Source organism: Barbus barbus, assembly GCF_936440315.1.
Source record: "Barbus barbus genome assembly, chromosome: 2".
Lineage (NCBI taxonomy): Eukaryota > Metazoa > Chordata > Actinopteri > Cypriniformes > Cyprinidae > Barbus > Barbus barbus.
The window spans coordinates 19,780,716-19,805,197 of NC_136730.1; the positions used below are offsets into that span (position 1 = coordinate 19,780,716).

Below are 24,482 nucleotides of genomic sequence, written 5' to 3' on the forward strand. Positions count from 1 at the left end.
TTAACTTAGCCTATAGGATGTATTTTGAATGTCCGGTAGTCCTCAAATAACAGTTTAGTCCCGTCTCGTCTTGTTAACGAAGACGCGCATAAATTTCGTCATAGTTTTTATCATCAGATATTAGTTTTATCTCGTCAACTTCTCGTCTTAGTCACAGAAAAAAGGTTCGTTAACGAATATTTTTCGTCGTCCTCTTCGTTAACGAAATTAACACTGCTGCAGTGGAAAGATGGAGTTTGTTGATACTGATTTGATGGTAACAGCTCTACAGTTTCTTATTATTCTAACTGAATTAACTGAAACAATGTAAGAATTTTGTGAAAGAGAACACATTTAATAAGGTTAGTGAAAAAATGACAATTTAAGAAACAGAATGACATCTGTTTTGTTATACTGCAACTCCTTCTCAGTTAATTGTTATTTCTACCTATTTTCTAGTCACAGAGCACTTTATTTTGCGTTGTTTAAGTGAGAGAACATCTGTAACTTTGTCCAGATTGGGGGAATTGTAATGTTTAGTTTTTAAATATATATATATATATATATATATATATATATATATATATATATATATATATATATATATATATATATATATATATATATTTATTTATTTATTTATTTATTTATTTATTTTTTGCATTAACCCTCTGGGGTCTGAGGTCATTTTGGGGCCCTTGAGATGTGTTGACATGCCCTGATATTTGTGCTTATTTCAGCTTCTTAAATCATACTATTGACCAACATGTAATTTTTTTTGTATTCAGCACAAACTGTGCTACAATAATATGTGACCAAGATGGATGTACATGTCTGCATTTCTTAGAAAAAAAATATTATGCGTGGTTAGTAAGTTTTGGGGAAAATAATGTAGCTGAAATAAGGCCATAAAAGCCACACTAAATCGTCCTGAATAAGACTTTTGAGTAATCAGTCTTGTAAGCTAGAATATTTACTTCACAATTATGTGAAAATCATTCAGCTTAGTCATTCACAGAAAACAATATATTGATTTAAATTTTTAAAGACATGTTTTGTGATCTAAAGCCAATATGTGAGGGAGTGGTAATGGTCTTGAATATTAAGTGGTTTTCACCTGAGAGACAAAGGGCCCTCCCCTAAAGCTGCTAATGGCCCATCAGTGTGACTGTGACTGAGGCAGGTAAGAGAGAGAGTGTGAGGAGACTGAAAAAATGGGGTTTTTAAATTATTTGTATTTTATTTACAACACAGTATAATCAAAACATACATAATGAAGGTCAAAGACACATTATTGTGCACACTGATCTAACCACAGAGATGTGAACAGACTTTGAGTCATTCCTGCAACAGATTGTTCAACAAGTGAAACAAATACCTGATATTTACTTATTTCCATGGATTCAAGAAGAAAAAAAACACAATCAGTAGGCAAGGATTTTGTTTTACCATAGAATATCAGTGTAGTTGACCATCTGATGTTGGTACAGCGCTCTCAGAGGAAAACATCTTGAAGAAAGTCATCAGGATTCATCTGTGGTTCAGGTACCTGATCCAAAAAAATACAAACAACCAAAAAAAAAAAAACATTTGTGAGCATAGACTCATGCATGCTTTGTACTATCATACACAAAAAAGACATTTACTATCTGAGAAACTAATTATTATTGTTTAGTATGTTATTAAAATCTATTTTTGAACAGAGTAGGCTACTAATAATAAACATGTTCTAAACAGACTCGTAGTATTCATCATGTTACAATGTACTCTCATATTACTTTTATTGTTTTATATAGAGCATGAAAACAACAGTTTGGGGAAAAAAACAACTATGATTGTGTAGTCATATAGCTTAGTATGCATGATTTTATAGCAGCTGTTATGATTCTGCAGCACTAGACTCAAGTATGCTGTGATGTGAACCACAAAAGGATGTACTTTGTACTATAAAAAATTATATTTTATATCGGAGAAACTATTATTGTTTAGCACGCTATTATAATCTATTTTTGAACAGAGTAGGCTATTAATAATAAACATGTTCTAAACATACTTAGACTCGTAGCATTCATCATGTTACAGTGTACTCTCATATTACTTTTATTGTTTTATCTAGAGCATTAAAACATCACCGTGCCATAAGAAATTTAAATACAATGAATTGCCCATCATATTCAAACACTGTAGTCTGGAATTACAGTTTGGGAGAAAAACAACTATGATTTTGCAGTCATATAGTCTAGTATGCATGATTTTATAGTAGCTGTTATGATTCTGCAGCCATAGACTCAAGTATGCTGTGAACTACAAAAGGATGTACTTTGTACCATTAAAAAAGGATATTTTATATCTGAGAAACTAATTGTTATTGTTTAGCACGCTATTAAATCTATTTGTGAACATTAAATATTCTTCTAAACATTCTTAGATGCGTAGCATTCATCATGTTGTCGGTTGGGAAAAACCTAACTAAACGCGTTCAAGTTTGTCACAATAACACGCTAACTAATGCAAAAAAGAAGCATTACTTACTCAGATCGATCTTCTGTATGAAGTCTTGCACTTATTCTGAGGTAAATCCAGCCTTTACTCCTTCCAGAAACGAGCAGCAACAGAGTCTCGTGACTGTGTGTTTGTTGTTGGGCGTCTCCAAGCGCGCGCGCGTCACGTGGTTATTTACATGTGAACACGAGGGGGCGGGATCTCATTAGAAATAATGAGTTAGACTGGACAGACTGAACATGGTGTCGGTTTCATACTGATTACTTTATCACAGAACATTTGTTTTCGATAACACTTACTTCATTTGAAAGCAGACACTTCAGGCTTTCTATAGAGATAACTCTAATGTTTCTGTGTTGAGTATTCGCTGAGTTACACTTCATTTTAGTGACGCGTTACTATAAATATATCGCGGAGACGGAGAAGACAGAGAGCGCATCCTGTTGGTTTTCTTTTTTTTTCCAAAACCACAAAGTTTTGTTGTAATCGTGAGTGTACTCAAAAAAAAGTAGACACTTAACAGTTTCGATTGATGTATAACACTTATTTGTGTGACCAAAATCAACAGAGTACTTTTAGTGTCTTTTGCACTTATCTTAAAAAAACCGAGTTCGTATCGCCGGCGATACAGCAGGCCCCAGAGGGTTAAAAAAAGTATAGATTTTTTGTTTGTATATGCTGTCAATTATTGTTTTTAGAAAGAAAATTGGATTCGGCAAAAATCGGTATTGGCAGGTCACACTTATAAAAAATCGGAAATCAGAAATGGGCCAAAAAAATTGCAATCGGTGCATCTCTTGTTTTTAAACCGCAGTGCTTAAAAACATGTAAATGAAGTTTTTGTGACCATGTAGCTGTATTATGTGAGCGTGTAACTGTGATGGAGATTGATTGATTGATTGATGCATTGATTACTGAAACATTGGGATTTCTAGAGTGATGTAAAAAAACACCAACATTATCTTGTTGACTGACAGTTTTTTATGAGAATAGTCTTGCAAACATTGGTTTATAGCTGTCATGGAATTACATTTATGAGTGTAAAATATCTTGTTATTATTGTATATTCAGTTTCATATTTTTATATATAAAATATTTAATGTTAGTAATTCAATATTTTATATTTCATATTTTTATGAAACCATTTTAACATTTTTAATCATGTATGTGTTAGTCTTTTTACTTTATTTATTTTTAGAAAGTTTGAGATGGCAGTATGGTGCAGATTTAGCGTCATGCTTTTTTCCCCCTGTCACTAGGGTTGTGCCGATAGACGATAGTATCGTGTCTCGACGATAGTCAGAGATATCGACTATAGCAGATGTCTTTGTCGATAGTTAAGACTATATTAGGCTCATTTTCCTATTAATGTATAAAACTATTATTATTATTATTATTATTATTATTATTATTAGGTGGCATATTATTATTGGGCTATTATTATAAAATTGTCCCGCTATTTCACTTCACAAACAATGAGGATTAGGTTTCTCGTCCTCATTGGAAATGTTTTAAAAACTGACTCTAAAACTAAGCACACATCGAAATTGAACTGCAGGGTGATAAACCTTTATTTACAAATTATGTCAAGAGTGCTAAAAGAGACATCTTTTAGACATCTTTTCTTGAACAGAATGAACTTTAAGAAGCTGCATCGTCACCGGCATTTCCTTTTCTTTACAGCACATTAACAAAAAATATTGATGCTTATTCTTCATCATCGTTATTATAAAAAATATGCAGTTAATAAGTTATCAGTCTAAAACAGGGTTTGTCATGGGGCGCGCGGTCCGAAGCGCTGTATGACTGATGTATGAACTGGCATGAAGATACTTTTATCTTTAACGTGTTTGTTTATGTCCAATATTTAGTGTTAAACTGTTGATCTTTAAAATAAATCTACTTTTGATTTTCTGACTTTTTTTAGACTGATAACTTCCACGCGGATGCGGCAAACTTGTAACAGTATGACGCGTGGTCCTAATAGAGATGTATGACTGCTGTATCTGAATAGCCTATATTAACTAGCTGTTTTAAATATTTTTATATTTAACATGTTAGTTTTTCAGGAAGTACTGCGTGGTTTGAAATCACCAAATAGTTATGAAATAGCCTGTGACAAGTACAGAGAGTCTCTCTCTTGGCCATACCCACCCATGCACGATATTATCGTGTATCGGCGATCTCACAGGCTGGCGATATGACACAAAATGACCATATCGCCCAACACTACCGGTCACAGTTACTCATGTTTGGCCTTTGAGAACTTGCCATGCTGCTGTCTGAATGCATACCAAAGGCTTTATATAGACTCGCTCTCTGATGTGTCAGCACTGTTTAACTCTGTTTTGTTTGCTGGTTTGTCGTCTCTAATTAATGTCGCTGAGTAGTTCTTACATGTCATAATGGTTGTTTGAGCAAGCTCTGAAAACACTGGAAAAAGCTTTGAAAACTGTTGCAAGTCCCTGCTTTGGGATTAAGGTTAATTCCTAAATGTTACCCTCTGTCACACGCTCCATCTTATCCATCACAAAAGACTTTGTTCAGTAGTTTTTCTTTTTGTCACTGTTAGATAAGCTTGGCTAATCAAGCTGTGGCGGTCCTCTGAATGTCTGTCTGTGAACTCTTTCCTGATTCTGCATCTGTTAAGAAACTCTGAGCTGTTATTTCATTTTCCTCTTTCTAATGGCATTGTAGATTAGATGAGAATTAGGGATGATTTTAGTGACCCATTCATCTCACCTCTGGTAATGATTTAAGATGATTGATATATCTGTGGAAGGAAGGAGAACATTTGAATAAAACCACAGTGAACCTATTATAAAATATTATACTCGACATTTCTGAATGTGTGTGTTTTTGCGGTACCTCATATTAATGTGCAGTTATATTAAAAGTAGCCATAGGACTCCACTTTCCATCTTTTTTTATTTGCCTTTTGTTCAGTCTTAAAATGTGTTCTGTAGGAATTTACAGTCAGTACTGACCAGTAAACACTTTTTAATCAGTGTTGGGCCAATTTGTAAAATATGCTGATTATAAGATCGATTAATTTAGGCTCATGATCATAGGACCCTCCATTATGTCTAGATGGCCTACCTATTTTTTCAATAAAATTAAATATTTATTCATAGACCAAGTTTATGTATTTATTCAACCCTCTACGGACACCTTTTCAATTGAAACCGCCATTGGCTAGTACATTTTTTAGTTTACTCGCCAGACGTATGTATGGTATGTATGGTATGTATTAGGGATGCTCCGATCAGGATTTTTGCAGCCGATACCGAGTACCCATTTCTTGTCATGATGATCGGCCGATACCGATGCCGATTCTGATGCTTCAAGCTTTATATAACATATGTAATAATATTATATAAATAATCATAAAAATTATTCCTTATACAGTGAACATTTTAATATTCCTTTATAATGGTGTTTATGCATAACATTATATATATCAGGGATACTTAATATAAGACAAAAATAAATGCAAACAAAATGTCTGATGCAAAAAAAAGAAAAGAGATGGGCTAGGACTCGAGTCGCATTTTTATAGCCTTCAGACTTGACTTGACCTGAAATGACTCCAGACTTTATTTGATTCGAGGAAAAGGACTTGTGAATATTTTAAAAGCAACTCGAGTCTTTTTAGACAATTATCTTTTCTTGTAAAATGTGACACCAAGATTGCAAATTTGAAAGTGAGAGCGCACGAAAAAAGGAATTCCTGATCACAAAATTTAAATCACAAATAATACGAGTTGAAAAAGAACGAGTTGAATGTTGAACACTTTCGTTAACATATAACTATAAACTATGATAAAAGTTCATCAGCATGCATTGATTAATCAAATGTTGTAGCAAAAACAAAAAAACAAAAAACAAATTGCAACCAAATTATGTGCTCGTGCGACCAATTGAGAAAGTTAGTCGCAAAAGTGAGATCAGTGGGAAGAATGAGTCTAGAGCCCTGCGTGAAAGGCTGTTAATTCTCAAAACATTTTTTAAGATGACTGAAAGGAGGAAAAACCAAAGTGAAGTATGGACTTACTTCACGCAGTCATTTATTTACTTTATAACAGTAAATAAATATCGGTTCTGCATATCGGTTATCGGGGCACATAAACACGCAAATAATTGGTATCGGTTATAAAAAAATCAATATCGGCCGATGACTAATCATAATAGGTGAGTGCCAGCCAATGAGATTGCCGATTGCTCATTAGTTTAGCCTAATACCGGAGAAACCGGCTGTTCTTAAAGGTGCTGTAAGTTTTTGACTCTACTAAAGCATAAGAATACCATAATATGTTTGCAGATATTTAAGAAACATGCTAAGTTAACGTACTTTATTTATCTGAAAAACAATGCTACAGTCAGTTATTTTCCTTTGAAAATGTGCATTCCCGGTCGGAATGTCAATCTCTGTTTTGGTTTGTGAAACCCGCCCACTGCCAATTTACCCAATTGTATTTTGGCACCCCAGTTGTATTTTGGTTGCCAGTTGACGGAAAACACAGCGCATTTCATTTCATTCATCATCATGTGCGCTCGTTCCTATTGGTGTCGTTAATCTGGCAACCTGTGTGTGCATCAAGTCTGAGGAGGAGGGGCCGGGTGAAAAAAAAAAAAAAAAAAAAAAAACCCTCTCCAATATTTTAAATTTGGACTGCAATACCTAGGTCAACCGCTAAGTGTCAATCCTACATACAGCACCTTTAAAAGCTGAAGAATTCCAAAAGAACTCTGTTATTTTGACAAGAAAAACAACAAAGAATATTGTTTACATGTAGCGTGTCAATGCTGCATTCTATGTACAGTAAGACTCACTCGCTTTTTCTGTCTCTTTACGTGTTTGTGAGACAAAACAACGACGAGACATACGCCTTTACACTAGAGTTTTCGGTACATCAAACACAGGTGCGCTGTGCATCCATTGGGATGAGTTGAAATGCAAAGTTGAAATGGGCCTATAGCACAGATCGCTTGATGGAGAGTGAAAATCTGAAGCGCTCTGTCAGTGTGTTCGACGAGTGAAAATATATCTGTGCTAAATTTATTCTTAGCCTCCAACTCACACACTGGCTAGTAAAATCGGAGAACTTATTAGCCAGTGGCTAATATTACACATCATTTAGTCGCCCAGAGTGAAGATTTAGTCGCATATGCGAGGGATTTACTCGCAATGTAGAGGGTTGCTTTATTTATTTATTATAATTTGTTTTTTTTTAAATAAGCATAGCACAAAGCCGCATATGGCTTAATTCAAATTTATGGGCACATATACTTCTCTCATTCAACAAGAATCCAAGTGTTGCTACGTAACCAATTCTTTCTTTTGCGAACAAAGCTTTGTGCTTAACTCTTGTTTTAATATTCACATCACCAAACATTCATATACGCAAAAATGTTTTAACATCATGGTGGGCTGGTTGTCAAGCTAACCCAACATAGCCAACATACTTGATATTGTCTGAAAATATTGTCAACCAATAATGAAACGCTTGATATTTTCCAACTAAGGCCCTTTTTTTACATTTTGCTATCCAGAAAATTGGTAGATAGATAGTGGATTGTTTTGCACCCATTTCTCACCAGCTCTGTGTGTGCTTCCTTTTGCATAGAAACAGCATTAAGAAACACAGCAACAGTACAGACATGCAAGAACACTTCCAGCTGTCGTTTGCAGCCTCTGTGCAGAGACGCTTTTTCACCATGACAAGAGTAGGAATTTTAGACAGTTCTTCTGTGCTTGTGGGGTTTTGTTTCAAGCATTTGATTTGTGTGGTGTCAGCCCCAGGCTTGGTAACATCCATTTGCTGCGCTGAAGAGACCTCAGGAGAGACTGATGAGAAGACTTGATTCCAGATGCTTGCCGAAGATCATCATCATCTATATCTATGAAAGAGCTTCTTCCATCCCCTAGTCTCGCTCTCTCTCTGTCTTTGATTTTCCCCCTCACTGTGACAGACTCTTCTCATGGAGTATGAATTATAAATCCTGATATGAACGCGAAGCCTTTGATTAGTAAATAATGCCTTGCACTTATGCAAAGTTCAGATATGGATGAATAATCTGTCTGCTCCTAAAATGCTGTTTCCTGTTGCACTGCATTTTGTCTTTGCCCTCGTATCACCCTTGCGGAGATGCTGTGATATGGCTTTTTGAAGCACTCTTCTCTCAAACGCTTTTGATTTCAAGCATCAGCTGTTAAATATTCCATGCAAGTTCCTTTCATAAGCAAACAAGGTTCAGAGAATGTGGCGCTTATCTCTTCACCGACAGCCGGAAGGCGCACTGCCGCTCTCAGGACTGACATGAGGGGCAGAGGTTGCGAAATGCACCTGTGCCTTTGTGTGTTTTCGTGATTGTATCTCTGTAATCAGCAGAAGGCTGCCATGAGTAACACTCGGCTCGGGTTGGTGGGTTGCGAGTGGGCCTGCTCGGTGCCGTCACTGAAGCATTAGCCCATCTGAACTCGTCATCAGTGAATAATCGCACACATACCCCCGTAGTCAGGCACGAGCCCACGGCCGTCTGACCAAACGTCTGTTTGTTTTGATCATGCGATTCCACATCTTGGGTTTGAAGGGAGGCTGAGGCATTCTCCTGAGGCAGACCTTTGAAATCTTAGCCTCACTGCAGCTGTTTAATGTGTAAGATTCGAGGCTGTTTATGCATAAGGAGAAATGCAGCGCATCTCGCCTGGACTTAAAAAAGAACTTCTTTCTTTTTTAATTTGCAGGGCTTGGGGGCTTTGGTGACTCTGATGGAACCAATCTCTCCTGGATTATCCTTACAGTCCAGAGCTTGAATTTGCTGCAGGTTGTTTAGCAGATGTATGTGTCAGAAATAAACCTTCAGATAGTTTTTATGTATATGGATGTTTCTACAATTTAAGGCATTTATGTCACAGGGGTTGATTTTTATTAACATTTCAACTTTTTCTTTTTGTTACAAGGTCATATTAGCCTTGGAAACTTTTTTTTTTTAAACCATGCATTTATTAATTCTTGCTACTTCTGTTGCCCTTTATGTATTGTTTTTGTTACAATATCTTTTATCTTTTCTCAGACCCACATTTTCAATAGTTTATTGTCATTTCCAGTCAAACTGCAATTTTGTTAATTTATGCTAAGAGTTAAAATAATTAGCCCTAGACAAAAGAGTTGGCAATTTTATTTAAAAAATTTAAATGTTTATATATATATTAGGGGTGTAACGATCCACCAGTGGTTCGGTTCACGGTTTTGGAGCCACGGTTCGGTCCGGGTTGCTGTGGGGGCAGGGCTTGACGCTTACCTATTCCCCAAGGAGCACATGTGCTCCTAAATCAAAAAATTTAGGAGCGCATTAAAAACATTTAGGGGCGCAATGCAAATTTTTCTAATTAGGGGTTTTTGCTTAATAAGGGGATACAAAGAGACATTTACAAGCACCATTATTTAATTTATCAGAATACAGAAAGTACACAAGGTTTTTAAATAATTTTACTTCAGACACTATTTAATAGGCTAATTATGTAATTAGTTATAATCCTATTAAACTGTGTCGGTATAAAATTTTCACAATAATCATTGAAGCTTTTGTCACGGTATATGTTTTTGTTTTTAAATCACAATATATCATTTCTAAGTGAAAAAAAGTGTTGTCCTCCTAACAGGTTAAATAACTTTATTAAAGATAATTTACTAAAAGACTTTTATAAAAAATACATAAAAATATAAAGTAAACAAGTGTTTCAAGATTAGAGTGCAAAAGATTGTTCAAATGAACGAAAGAACAATAGGTAAGTAAGGTCCCATTTGTTAACATTAGTTAAAGCAGGTTAACATTAACTATAAATGTGCAATAGCTAATTGTTGCAGTAGTTAATATTCTTAATGTTGATTTAATAAAAAATACAACTATGCTAGTTAATGTTAGCTCCATTGAATTATATTAAGACAACTTTTGATTTTATAATGTATTATTAAAAGTTGAAATTAAGATAGCATTATTAATAAATGCAGTCATTGTTTTTTTCATGTTAACTAATGGAACTTGTGTTACTGAACAATAATAACGAATCAGTCGTTGATATATAGATAGGCCCACTGTTTTTCTATTATAGATCAGTGGATGGGCCATGTTTTAGCTTAGAAACAATGTTTGAAAATAAATAGCTCATTAAGTCTTTAAGTAAGAATTATTTGATGCTATTGTGAAGACTAAAGCGAATATAAATATCTAAATGACTGCGAGTGTGAAACATTATTTACACAGTTTTAGGAAAGTAGCGCAGCTGATTTGTTTACTGGGTTACCGGGGTAACGGCAGCGCCCTCTACGGCGAATGTGCGTCATTCAGCGCGTCTTCACTTTAACTCGCTCCGCTTTTCTTCTCATCTGTGCTCATTTAAATTAAAACGTTGCCTTTTTAAAGTTCTAAAGTAATCATATGAGGCTGCATCGCAATGTATCCATAAATAAACAGAATAAATTAATACGTTTGTTATAGGCTACTGTATAAGTTAGGCTGTTTTGTATTTTGTTTTGTATTCGCACTTGTGCTCCTAAATACATTTTCCAGTTCGCACACATCTATTTTTAGTCGCAAATGCGAGTGAAATGCTCGCACTGTCGAGCCCTGCTGTGGGGGTAGGGTTCATGTCATCTTACCAGCAATGCTAGGTAAGCTAGGAACAATAGATTCACTTAACTCCATAATAACAATAACTTGACTTAACTTTGGCTTCACATTTTTAGTGCAGTCAGCATATCGGAGTAAACAAAAATGAAATAAATACCTCCAATGTAGACTAGTCAGAATAAAACATTTCTCTCTTTAGTGCAGCCAGCTTAACAGAGTAAACTAAAATGAAATAACTCCAATGTGGGTAGTCATAAATAAACATTTGTCTTTTTAGTGAAGTCAGCTTACCTGAAGTAAACTAAAATGAAATAAATAAACTCCAATGTACTCTAGTCAAGAATAAACACTGGCTTGTCCACTCTAAGAAACATTTGGAAGTTCAATTAAGTTTTAAGTTCTTTTTCAAAAACACCATCATGCAGCACATTCTGACTGAAATGCGGTCGGCTCATTCGTGCGAATCGCGCCACAGGATGTCTAATCGCGTCTTTGCATGGACTTAACATGTAAATCACTCACGCTTATCTCGCTTCGTTCGCGTCTGGTGTGAACGCACCGTGAGATGTGTTTCCTGTCGTATAAGAGAGTTTTGTGAAACAGTTACGACAGATTGTGTGCGCTTTGTCTACGACACGAATTCCATTCCTGTACTCCACTGAAAAACCAAAGTGTTCCCACACAGGAGACTTAAATGTGTCCGGGGGATCTGCAATTTCAGTACTATCTGAAGCAGCCATCCTGCATATACTAGCAACCGAGTGTGACGCTCACTCCCAAGTCATGTGAAATGACATGCACTTGGAAAACAGTAACTTTAGAATATAATATTTAGAACAAAATTTAATTAGTAGTTACTAATACAATTTAATCAAATGTAAGCAAAGAAAAATTAGTTTAAATTAATAGTTAGTTAGAGATAAGTGCCATTAATCTCAACAATGGGCAACAGGGGGCGGGAGAGTACCGTGATTCGTATCGTGGGTGATGTATCGTGATCTTTCGGTTCGGTTTGTGATTATCGTTACACCCCTAAAAAATATATATGTATGTAAATATAAATATTACATTATATATAAAATATTACATATATATATATATATATATATATATATATATATATATATATATATATATATATATATATATATATATATATATATATATATATATATATATATATAAGGATATTTAACACTATACATAATCTGTTAGAATTCCTCTTTGATGCATGCTTGTTCATTGCTGGACATTGTCAGCTGACATATTAAAGTTGTGATGAAACCGAAGTAGCAGCAGATCTTTAGTTCCTCATTGTGATGTACATCTAAGATTATAAAAAAAAAAGACTAAATATAGTGTGGGGACATGATTCTATCCATCAGTTGTTATTTGGGTGGAGGCAGATCAGCTGAATACGAGCTTGCATTTGATTGTACTAATGGGTTTAATGTGATTAAATGACTGGAGTCCAGCATATGTCAGCAGAGAGAAGTCTTTCAGCAGAAACATGCACAGATTAATTGTTCACAATGAGATGCATTTAGAAAATAGATATATTTTAATTTCATGCTGATTTTAAACTAGAGAGAGTGCGAAAAGTTTGCTTTCAGAAAGATATATATATTTTTTTTTTTAAGTAGTGCCCATAGTTAAAGAAACCCCCATAACAAGCTTATAAACATCTTGTTGATTTGTAAAGAGCTCTCAATGATTCACATTTGCTCTTGGTGTGAATATACTTTAAGCTTCCTTAGAGCCATGTCTGCACTTGAGCACTCCAAGAGAGCTTCCTTCAAGGCTGTTATTTGGATGGACTTGTGTGCATGGCAAAAGCTTTCAGGAGAATGCCTCGGGTCTTCAGTTCACAGTGCTGCTGCTGAAAAGGTCTCTTGTAATATAGCTTCTGCTTCGAATTGATTTGTACTTCAGCTGAACTTGTTTGTCTGACGTTGAAATGAAAGGGAAGAAATGTCAAGAAATGAAACGGAAAATAAATTTCGATTGCGTTCTATGCCACACTTTTTCTCACTTGGAGTTTCCTAATTTACCTTTCCTAACTCTCACAGGGCTCTGAGATTAGATGATGAGAGGAAAGAGAGATCACAGTTGTGAGAAACTAAGTTATAGCGTATACCATAAAGCCTTGCAGAAAGAGAGCAATGGATGAATGAGAGAGAGGGGGAGGTTGTGAGAGAGAGCTGCTGGAAATCATGAGATATCTTTAGGTAGAGACACTCTGCAGGGAAGCATTTATGAAGCAGCTGCTAAGGCGTCTCAGGTCTTCAATTCAGAGTGAGGATCTTCAGTCTCTGCTCATATGGAGAGATGGCAAGAGAGTGAGTAAGGCCAAGGTCCAAAATTAACACTTGGCAAACACCAAATGTGAGTATGAATTGACTTAGTTGAGTTGTCTGGTAATGCTATTAAAAACTGCAACATTATACGGTTTAAGAGCGACGGACTGAGGTCAGTGTTACAGCATTTCAGGCCAGTTAACAGAACAGTACTTGCTCTTACAGGCCAGTGCTGCACTGCCATTGAAAAGGTAACATTTATTGATCTTGTACATGTCATTTTTCTGTGATTATGTATTCTCCATTGTTGCAAATTATGCTGATTTGGTTGGTAATGTTAACTAGTGAACATAATCTTGCTGTATATGCAGTAAATGTAAAAAATTTGGGGTCAGTAAGATTTTTAAAAATGTTTTTGAAGCCTTTTATGTTCCCCAGGGCTGCATTTATTTGATCAAAAATACACTAAAAATATATGTATATTTGTTTTTAAATACTCTTACACACTTTCTCTAGTTTAAAATCAGCATGAAATTAAAATGTATCTATTTTTAAAATGCATCTCATTGTGAACAATTAATTGTGTTTTATTAAAACAATTCACAAAACGGTGTCATGGCATTTCAAACATTTCATAGCCAGTTACCCACCTTAAAAAAAGTTAATTTTGGACCCTGAGTAAGATTATGAGATGAGACTGCGAATACCAGGAGGCAGTGTAGAGCTATCGGGAGAATGTATGTAAAGCCTCTTCAAGAGCCATAGGAATTTTACAGATGAGCAGCATATCCCTGAGAGACTATGACAGGCCCCACACATCTCCCCTACTGCGACACTCAAACTCCCAGCTTCTCTTTGTTCCCATAATCCACTGTGACCGTGAGGGTCGCATTTCCACTGCAAAGGGCCTGACTGGAGGAGGGGCTGCAGGATCACACGGGCCATTTATAGGGCCACAAAAAAGTGCTGGGGCCCTGGATATGTGTCCACAGGGTCAAACAAAGAGGTCTTTCTCCTTTTTGAGACATTTGATGTTGCTTTTGTTGCTGTTGTTTTGGCGCTCTCAGTGTTTTTAATGTTGTCCTTCGTATACATGGGGCCGGACGAAATAAAGCAAGTCTTCAAAGAGGGTTCAGCTTCTGACTGTTTTCGACAGCATGTTCTGTTTTTCTGTTTGCACACAAGCCTGAGTGCTTCCAGAATCCTCAGAATCTGATATTAAGATGTTCTTGTCCAATCCATCCTCACAGGCACTGAATCTGCCAGCCCGCAGTAAGTTAAGAATGGGGTGCTTTCTAGTGCACATCTGATAACTGGCCATATTTTATCCGCCGCTCCTCTGTCGGCTTCTTTCTGCCTCTCTCCCACTTTCATTCTTTCTATCATATGAAGCTGAAACCTCCATTACTCTCGAACACAGAGCTGGGGAGATGAAGTGTGAGATGATTTCCTGTGAATGTGGCCATGTGCTGACTCTCGTTACTCTCGCTCTTAATAGATTCCACACTTCTGCACATTGTGAGCGTACTCGACAAGAACTCCTGGAAATGTCCTTGCTCTCAAGAACATCATAGTTGCTTTTGTAGAGTAGACGTGTGTGGGCGTTGTTTTTATATTCAATGTATTTCTCCCTCAATATCTGATAAGGGTGTGAGAGCTATTGATTTGAGTCTGTAATGTTATGTTTGGGAAATCATCCACGTATTGCAGAATGAAGTGTGTTGGTGTTAGTTTATTCTGTCTCTTCAAAAGGAAAATTGAAAAAGCTTTACTGTTTTGTGTGTATTGTTGCGAATGAACTCTTCAACCTCAAATTCTTTTTTTCACCCCGCCTCCACCATCTCAAGTCTTCTTCAAAATCTCCTCCTCTCACCTTAGTCTTTGAAACTCCACTCTCTTCTTTAGAGATTTGTTTCAGACTAATTTGATTAGCTTTTTAATTGCCTCCATTCATGAGAGTGTGTATGTGTGTGCATGCAGACGTGTGATGGAGGATGGGTTTAGAATGACCTCTGTTCATATGCACATTCCAGTGTGAGAAGTGTCCTGAAGGAGCTGCCACGTTAACAAGAGGAGTGCATCTCTCTCTCTCTCTATCTCAAGCATATGGCATGTGCTCTGAACATTGACTAACCCTCTGGGGCTTTTAGCTAAAGTACATCCTTATTTGGTGTATGGAGAACATTAGACGCACCGCATGGGCACAGTGGACAACCTGTACTTAAATACATCATTCACTTTGACTGTGTTTTTTGCCCCTCCTTATCTTGCGAAACATAAATGATAAACACGTTTGTGTGGACTGTGGGAGTTGTGTAAGGAATAGTTAAACCCGAAAATGTGTATATAAATTTATGAACATTTAGGAATGTATAGAGCTCATTAAATATGGTAAACATTGAAGCTCCATTGTACTTACTTGACACGTGCCTCAAACAAGCATGTTTGAACTTCTGCTTACCATATTTGATGAGCCCTATGTATGTACCCTGATCAGTGTCATTTGATCAAGTCGTTTGATGGTTTTGTCTGAGAAACAATTTGAACTCGCCTTATTTTTCAGACTGGTTTTATGAACTTATTCATTGTAAAGATCGGGCTCAAAAGAAAAGATCAGTAGCTTGAGAAAAAGTGAACCGGCACGATGAGCTTTTCTCAAGTTCTCATTGATACTTGATGGCCGCTGGGGTGATCTGAAAAGACTGTTTAATGTCACGCTTCTTTTGTCTGCAGCCTTCCTCCTTGTCTAGTCCATGAGAGGAGAGTACGACCTGAAGGAATTACTAAATTGCTGGGATTTCATATTTGAGCTTCTGTGATTTGTGTGAGAAGCAGGCATAAAAGATGAGGCTTTTAATAGTAACTGCTGACAATGCCGCGCTGACAGCCACACGTAAATGAGGTGTTAACTAGCACTGACACGCTGAGATTTTGCTGCTGTGACTCTCTGACAGGCATCCTGAAGATCAGCCTCTGTGACTTTTTATTAAGTAGACGTGCACTGAAAAGCATTAAATAAATTTTACAGAAAGGATTAATGAAAATGTTTGTTGCTTATGTTGCCTTTTAAAGCTCTTCTTGGCTGAATCATCATAAATGATCTATACCCGTCTAAACATTCCTGGTATACCTATTCTTTTTATACGCCATAACATTGGTACATTGTGACAAATGGGAGCCTTGTCAATGAGGCTTGTATACCGACAGACTGTTATAAACTAGCAAATAACTGATTTAAGTACTTCGTCAATATTCCCATTTTATAAAAAAGGATCAATACCCTCTTTACGGTGTGATTTACTGCAGTTTTTAATTTAACAAGCCTTTCCTCGGGTGCTGGAAGACTGTTATGGCGGAGATTAATTGTGGGGTGAAGAGTTGCAGTCACTCTCCACACACTGCTGCTGATGGATCGTCACTACATTAACGACCGGGCTGTCGACAAGCCTGTAAATTCATCATGAATGCAATTACTAATATGTATTTGTTTCTTCTCCATCATTTATGGTCTATTTAAAGCCTGTAAGTCAGTGTTCCTTGACGTGAAAGTGTACTTAACGCCTAGGCCAAATGTGCTGTGCCAGTTTCATTTGCACTCACGACAGATTTCATTTATGGATAACTGCCTAATTAGCTTGGAGTTGATCTCATCTTAACATCCTACAACAATGCTGCCTTTTTCATTTGTTCGACCAAGCAGTCAACTCAAACAACCGCCAACACCATCAGATGATATTTGATAGTACATTTAATCTGCGGTTTGAATAACTTGTTCTCCTGTGGAAGCCGTTAAAGCTGTTTTCAATCAGATGTTTGCCAGCAATGGGATATGCCATCAACGACGCAAACGGGCAACCAGTAAACGGGCTTAGCTGGAGTTAGATGAAATCTGAAATTGGGCCACCACCTCAGAAGAGATAAGGACACAGTGAGGACTTAGTCCTCAGGTTGCAGAAAATATTTTTGTAGTTTCTTGAATACAAGGAAAATTGTTCTTTAAAAAATCTTGTGAAGTTTCTTTTTCTTTTAATTTTTTCCCCCCTGTCAACACAGCTCAGCGAGAGCAGTACCTCATTACTGTTTCTGTTTCCTATGTTTCAGATATGACTTTTGTGAAGCAGATCCCTAAATGAATTGGAGTAGAGGATCGAAACTGGCATAAAGCGCAATGACGGCACAGTCAGACGTTCACTGGTGATTGGAGCTGGGTAAGAAACAAGAACCAATGCTGTGATTTACCAACCTGAAGTTAGCAAGCAGTGAATTTGGATCTTTAACATTTCACTGCTTCAAAACAAATGATTGAAGTTCTTATTGTACCTATGTTTTTGTCTACCAATGCTACATTTATTTTATGAAAAAACAGTAAAAACAGTAATGTTGTGAAAATATAATTATAGTTAAAATCTTTTTTTTAATTTTTAATTTTTTTATTGTAATATGTTTTTAAAATGTAATTTATTCCTGTCATGACAGCTGAATTCAAGCCATTACTGAACTGGAGCCATTACTCCAGGCTTCAGTGTCACGTGATCCGTCAGAAATCATTCTACTTTATTGATTTGGTGCTCAAACTTTTCTTCTAATTGTGCTTCTTTATATATTTGTGGAAACTCTGAGACAGGTTTCAGGATTCTTTAAATAGAAAGTTCAAAAGAACAGGATTTATTTGAAGTAGAAATCTTTTGTAACTTTATAAATGTCTTAAATGTCACTTTTGATCAATTTAATGTGTCCTTGCTGAATAAAGGTATTAATTTCTTACCAGAAAAAAAAAATGTACTGACCCCAGATTTTTGACTTTGTCTTAATATAGACAAATCCCAGATACTAATTTACTGAGATCTTAATTTACATATTACAGATCTAAGCTACATAACAAGGCACTTTGCACAAATGAAGCAAAGGTGGATTTAGCCATGAGTCAGTGGGGAAAATGACTTTTATTCTTCCTCATTAGTCAGTCAGTACAATGGTGAGGCTGTTAGGTATGTGTAAATGAGATAGTGTGGTCAGATTTAAGTTTAAGCCTCATATCTTGTCAAATCATCCATGCAAGTCTCTTACGAATGTCATTCTGTCTTGTTTTACACGCTCCATCTGACTTTAGCTTGATCTGATGATCAGCCTCTTTCCACCCATAAAGCCCCGTTCACACTGACAGAGATTAAATCACTGGAAGTTGCAGTCTGTGCTGATGGATGCAAGCTGGCTGTATTTAGCCTATATCCAGTCTTCATTCCCATTGGTAGTCGCCACATTGCGTTGCATCGCATCTGGTTAGGAAAAGTGTAAGAGTGACTGCAGCATGTTTGCTAGTGCTGTTTATGTGTGTGTGTAGGGGGGTCATAATGGCCCTGTCAGATGGTTTGCTTCTCCTGTCTTCATTTTACAAGAAGTGTTTAATCCCTCCGTTGGCCGTAATATCATAAGCTTTTTGGTAATATAACAGCTCTAATCCCCTGACTGCTGATGAATTGGATGAGGGGCATTACCTTCAAAGCAATTTCTCTGTTCACCCACTGCAAGAAGAGATATGACTATAAACACTGGTTTATCACACAGACTAGTTTAAATAGACCATTGACCAGTAATTTTGATTTTTGTTTTAATTTTTTACAGATACTAAATAATGTGTCATAAAATGCCGCAATTGAGTCATTCTGGAAATATCTGTTATAATCTGTAATATATATAGTATGAATAATCTATTAATTTGAATTAATTTGAATATTAAGTTAACTTCCACATTTCTGGTGACCCCAATTTTGAAAACCTATAGTGTAGTGTACTAAGAGTAAACAAAGGGAATAATGTTTTTTAAGCCTCCTTAGTGAAATCTTTCTTTTATCAGTCAGGTGTCTTCATGGATTATATACCGCTCTTTCCAGCTGTCTTTAGTGCTACTTCTGGATATGCTGTGGTTAATTGCATTCATGTAGAAGCCAAAGTTGTTTTTCCTAAGGCCTTCATGGTGCTGTTGATGGAACAGGTGTGTTGATTAGATCATGAATCACAGCCAGAAGGAGGTCTTTGCAACATCTGCTCTTTGATCATCTTGCCTTTCCAGCTATAAACTGGATTTGCATTTTAGTGGGAGAGTAAATATCACTGTACCTCAGTCTAATGTCAGATCAAACCTGCAAAGAGGTTCTGTTCTACTTCATCTGATTGGTTGGGTTTGAACCTTACTCTCCTGATATTACACCAAAATGAAGGGCTAATTTTAAGGCTTGATACTGTCCGTGTGTTCCTTCATGTGTGCGTGTCCTCTATAACTGCCATTTTGTTGATACGGGAGTTCTCCCCTACTCCCTTTCTAATGAGAATTAGACTAAATTACATCCAGCGCATTATTATCAACGGTGCTTATTATGGGCTGCATCTGTTACACGGGGGAATCCCTGTGATGTCCCTCTGGCAATATCTTTTTCTCTAATGAGCCTAATAATGTAGTTGTTTCACACCAGAACAGAGGGAATTGGTGTGTTTTTGTTTCATTGGTTTACTTCTTTCATTTATCCGCATCGTTCCTTTAGCTTCTAGATCTGGCAGCAGTAATAAGCTTCTTTTGAAGCTGCTGATTGCCCTTGATTCATCCCCCAGGCTGATCAGCAGTTCAGAGGAGTGGAAATGTTCCGAGTTTAGTTAGATCTGACACACCTGAGCTCAAACACATGACTCACTACTCAGTGCTGCCCAGAGGGCAACACTTCTCCTTGGCATTGGCTTGCCTTGTACTATTTCTGCTGTTGTTGGCGGGTCAGACTATGTCCTCGACTAGGAGCATGCCACCACCTGATCCTGACTATTGTGCCATGAAGCAACTTCAGCAGTGAATTGTTCAAGAATGTCACACATAATGTAATAATATGCATAATATTGCAATATTTCTATTTTTACAGTGTAAGCACACTTAAATGTCCAAAATTAGATTACATTTGATCATGCTTATAGACTTCAAGAAATCATATTGTACTAGATTCATAAGTGTACTACATTATAATGAAATGGTTTCATGTTTTTTAATCAAAATGGCAACATTAACCACCTCTGATGCAAGTTTATTGAAAATGTTCTGCTATGAATGGCCCTGCGAATGGGGAAAAAAAACCGAAATTCAATGTTGAAGTAGATAGTAAAGTTTATTGCCGCTTTAGTTGATATGAGAACCATCAAATTTTTTTCTGTTTCTTAGTTGAATGAACTTTGAATGCTCCGTTGGGTCGCCATGATCCAGGGTTGTGTTCTGACCGCAAATTTAGCCAGTGATTTCTGTTATGTTAACAATTTGGTGCAGCTGTTTGCATGCAGTTGGCAAACGACCATCTACGGTTCCAGCCAACCAATGAGTGATAAAAGACCTCAACATGGGCGTAACTGCCCTTCTGAGTCTTGCTCTTCTTTTCCAGAAGTCATATTGTATATGATCCAAATCTTGCCTCTTTCCTTCCTGTGTTTGGCTTGAAATGTACAAACCAGCACAAAGGCTCATATTTGAGGTATTCTGTGATTAATGTGTTGTGTAATCGAGCAGGAAATCCTTTTCCTTGTGGCATTTCAAAATGTGGTTGTATACCATTTAACCCTTATTAAGTTCCCTTAAATAGGTCTCAGATTCTCGATCTGTTTCCTTCACTGCCAAAGCCTTGTCACAAAACGTTTTAGGTTTGACAGAAGTTTCCTAGTGGATTAAACATGCACATTAGTAAATACCCTGTGGTTAGATTTGTCACTTTGTTTGGCACAATTTTCTTAATTCTAAAGCCAATGTTTAAGGCTTTTATTCTCTTTAGTAGAATTGATTTTGATTACCATAACTCCCACATTATAAGCTGTACCATATTAAAACAAAATCATCAATGGGGCTCCAGCTCCTCTCGGCATTGTCTGGTGTTGCATGAAGAGCCCATGGCAGGCCTGAGTGGGGAGGACAGGTGTGCAGTCTCGGGAGCAGGTCTGTGTAGGTTGTGGTGACAAATGAGCTGAAAGCTTGGTATTCATTGCACCAGCTCTCCTGTGCCAGCCCTGTCCTCCCTTCACTGACAGCCTTTCATGTGTCAACAATACCTCCCACTGTTCCCTGGGCTCAAGGTGCCAGCAGAGGACAGCAGCCTGCAAAGGTGTGGCCTAGGGCTGGGCGGTAAGACTGTATATATTGTGTGACCATAGACGTATTAACCACTAGAGATTTCCTATGAATTCTTTTATGCCCAGGTAGATATTTTCAATGGGTTGGACTGCTTGATGTTGTTTACACATGATACAGAATCAAATATCATTTGATTCCCCCCCCCCGAATAATATTTTTATAACTGCTTGATGGTTCATTCGGATAGAAAAGCTTTCATGTAAACACCTAGTTGATCCGAATGGTCTCAAACTGAATGTATGTTTGATTGGATTGAAAGGGGTGGTGTAGACCTTTTTAATAATCCTGTCAAAAGGAAAAAGTAAGCATGTGAAACGGCTGAATCTGACTTTTTAAACTGGATTCAGATGTCTTGGTCATACGTGCAGAGCCATGATGCATATGTTTTATGTCATACAAATATGCAGATGTTTATTTACGTCTCGTTTTACGAGCTGGTCTGTGGATGAGAATATTTACTAAATATTTTCTAAAATTATACTCGTAGTAGCTCCGGTTACATTCTTACTGTGGCTTTCTCCTGTTCTGAACATAGCAACTTATGTATGTGCTGAAGTCTTGCTTGAAATGAATGTGATGCAGATGTAAACAAATATGTGAATCACATTGCAGCTTTTAGGGTTCATGTAAACAGATCTTTCAGTATGGATTCAGAATTGGATTCATTCCGGTTGCCAAAAATTAGTGCACATGAACATACCTAAGATGTATGTACTTGAATGTAATTGAATGTGATCATTTTCTTGTAGCTTGACCTTGAGCTTTTATCTTTATTATTATAACAATATTAACTAAATAAATATATAATATAAATTAATTATATTATACAAGAATGTTATTTTTATTACATAATGAATTTAGTCATAACTATCTGTTATAAATCTAAATTAAATTATTTCTTTATCTGTTTTGAGTCTTGTGTTTAACTCAAATGTTACATCATGTTAAGCTGCCTTTGCACTTTTTTTCATCGAGCAGTTACGTTGATTAATTATGGTATGAGATATAGTGACATAAGATTATATTTATACAGCTTTGTTGGGATTGACCAGGGCAGCTGTGGGTGTTGAGGTCCTGATCCAGGTAGCAGGAAACAACTAAAGATGTGGAGAATCGATAGCGGCCTGCATTAGATGAAAGAGCAGCTCATGAATCAACATGATGAGGATGCAGAGGGGGCGTGGCCAGCATCAGGTCGTCTCTGCGACTGAGACCGCGCTAAGCGCATTCTGATGGTGAGCGCTCTACTGAGATGGATGTGCTTGTTTTGAATTCAGTTTTCGAGAGCACTGCGTTTAATAAGTCAGCTGAACTCTGCTTTCCTCATGGGAGCTGATCGGCCACAGCTGTTGCTGTGGGGATGGCACATTGTTAAACCGCATTCATCCCTGACTCCTATTACCAGCCGTAAGCCTCGAAAAGCCATTTTCTTAAATCTAGCATGGCATGATGCTCCCTAGGACATAGCGTGCTCTTCCTTTTAAGTCCGCTGTGCCACTTGTTCAGAGAAGGGATTACATCCATGTTCCTCCTGTTTTTAGTTTGATCTCTGGATTATACAGAGCTCAGCCATATCTCCTGCATATTAGTGGATTTGAATGCAAATTATCCTTGTACACAGATGCAACCTGCACTGCGGTGGGCCGCCTGAACCAGATGCTCCATCAGTGAGGCTTGATCAGGTGCTCCACGTTAGGATTCAGATGGCACTTTCCGAGCATGTCCCTGAATCTCAAAGTAACGGCATCTGAACTCTGCCTGCGAAAGCCACAAAGATCAAATTATTTATAGCCTCTGCAAACGAGATGAGCTGCTTATCTTTCACGGTGCAGTCAGACGCTGCTCTCCTCCGCATACTCTGAACAGTCGACATGGGGAAGACGAAGTAAAGGGGGGAGAGATTAAAAAGAGATGGAGCGCAGGTCTGTGAAACAAGTGCAAACTCTGCAAAGAGGATTAAACGGGAAGATTGGAAGAAAGAACGATTCACTTGCCCTGATCTTCCGTAGCAGTGAATACTTCAGAAGTTTATGAAATCAGGTTTCCACCTAATACATATGTAGGGCAGGCTAAAGGCATGTAATTACCGCTACCATTCATCATGCATGGGTCTTTTCCGCTCAGTTCGTTAAATATGGAGTGTTTGACGCAATGTGCCACTTCGTTTGGGTTGATGGATTGATGCGTTTTCGTTCTCCGCTGACCTTAGACTTAGCTTTAGATTCACAGTGGTGTGGACTGCTAATGATGGCACTGGCGTGTTGTCCATGCCAAACCCAGCACAGTAATTAGCTGTAGTGAGAGGCAGTGCTGTTTTGCTTATTGATTTTTATTCTTTGCGAGGAAGATAACATGCCAAAGAGAGAAGAGATGATATGAGAGAGAGGCTGCTGATTCACGTTGAGGTACATTTACAAAGTTAATGCAATTCTCTCCCTATTACAGAAACCGCAGCAACAGATTATGATTTGTGAAAAGAAGAAAGATATGTCTTTTCTGTTTTGCTTAAGACTATTGTAAGAACAGTAGCGAGAAACAGTAGTCATTGCATAAACTACCAGTAGGGTTTGCATCCATATTTTTCTGCAGGTTTTGAGCTTTTGTATCAAAACTGATGAATGGAAAATCCAAAATGAGACAAAAGTTTCCAAAGTGCACAAAAAAAAAAAATCTATGCTTTTTTTTTGGTGGATACTTTTTTTTTTCTTAGCAAGGACACATGCACATAAACTCTAGTGGAAACACATAGCAGATGGGCAGTTTAAAAATTATGTGACTAAATAGTATATTTCGGGAAGATGAATATTATCAGACATCTAAATTTTTGTTCCCCAATTTTTTTTTTTTTTTTATATATAAAGATTTTTCTTCAATGGAAACGTTGACAAAATCCCACAGAATTTGTTAGTTAACTAAAA

At 37.0% G+C, this 24,482-nt stretch overlaps 1 protein-coding gene across 1 annotated transcript in view; it reads left to right on the forward strand.

The window, feature by feature from the left end:
• LOC306883382 (D-glucuronyl C5-epimerase B-like) overlaps nucleotides 1–24,482 on the forward strand; it is a 70,898-nt gene that overhangs the window by 21,679 nt on the left and 24,737 nt on the right. Inside the window, exon 2 of the mRNA XM_079438587.1 lies at nucleotides 17,514–17,620. The gene's annotated coding sequence lies outside the window, so the exon portion shown is untranslated. The remainder of the gene's footprint in view (nucleotides 1–17,513; nucleotides 17,621–24,482) is intronic.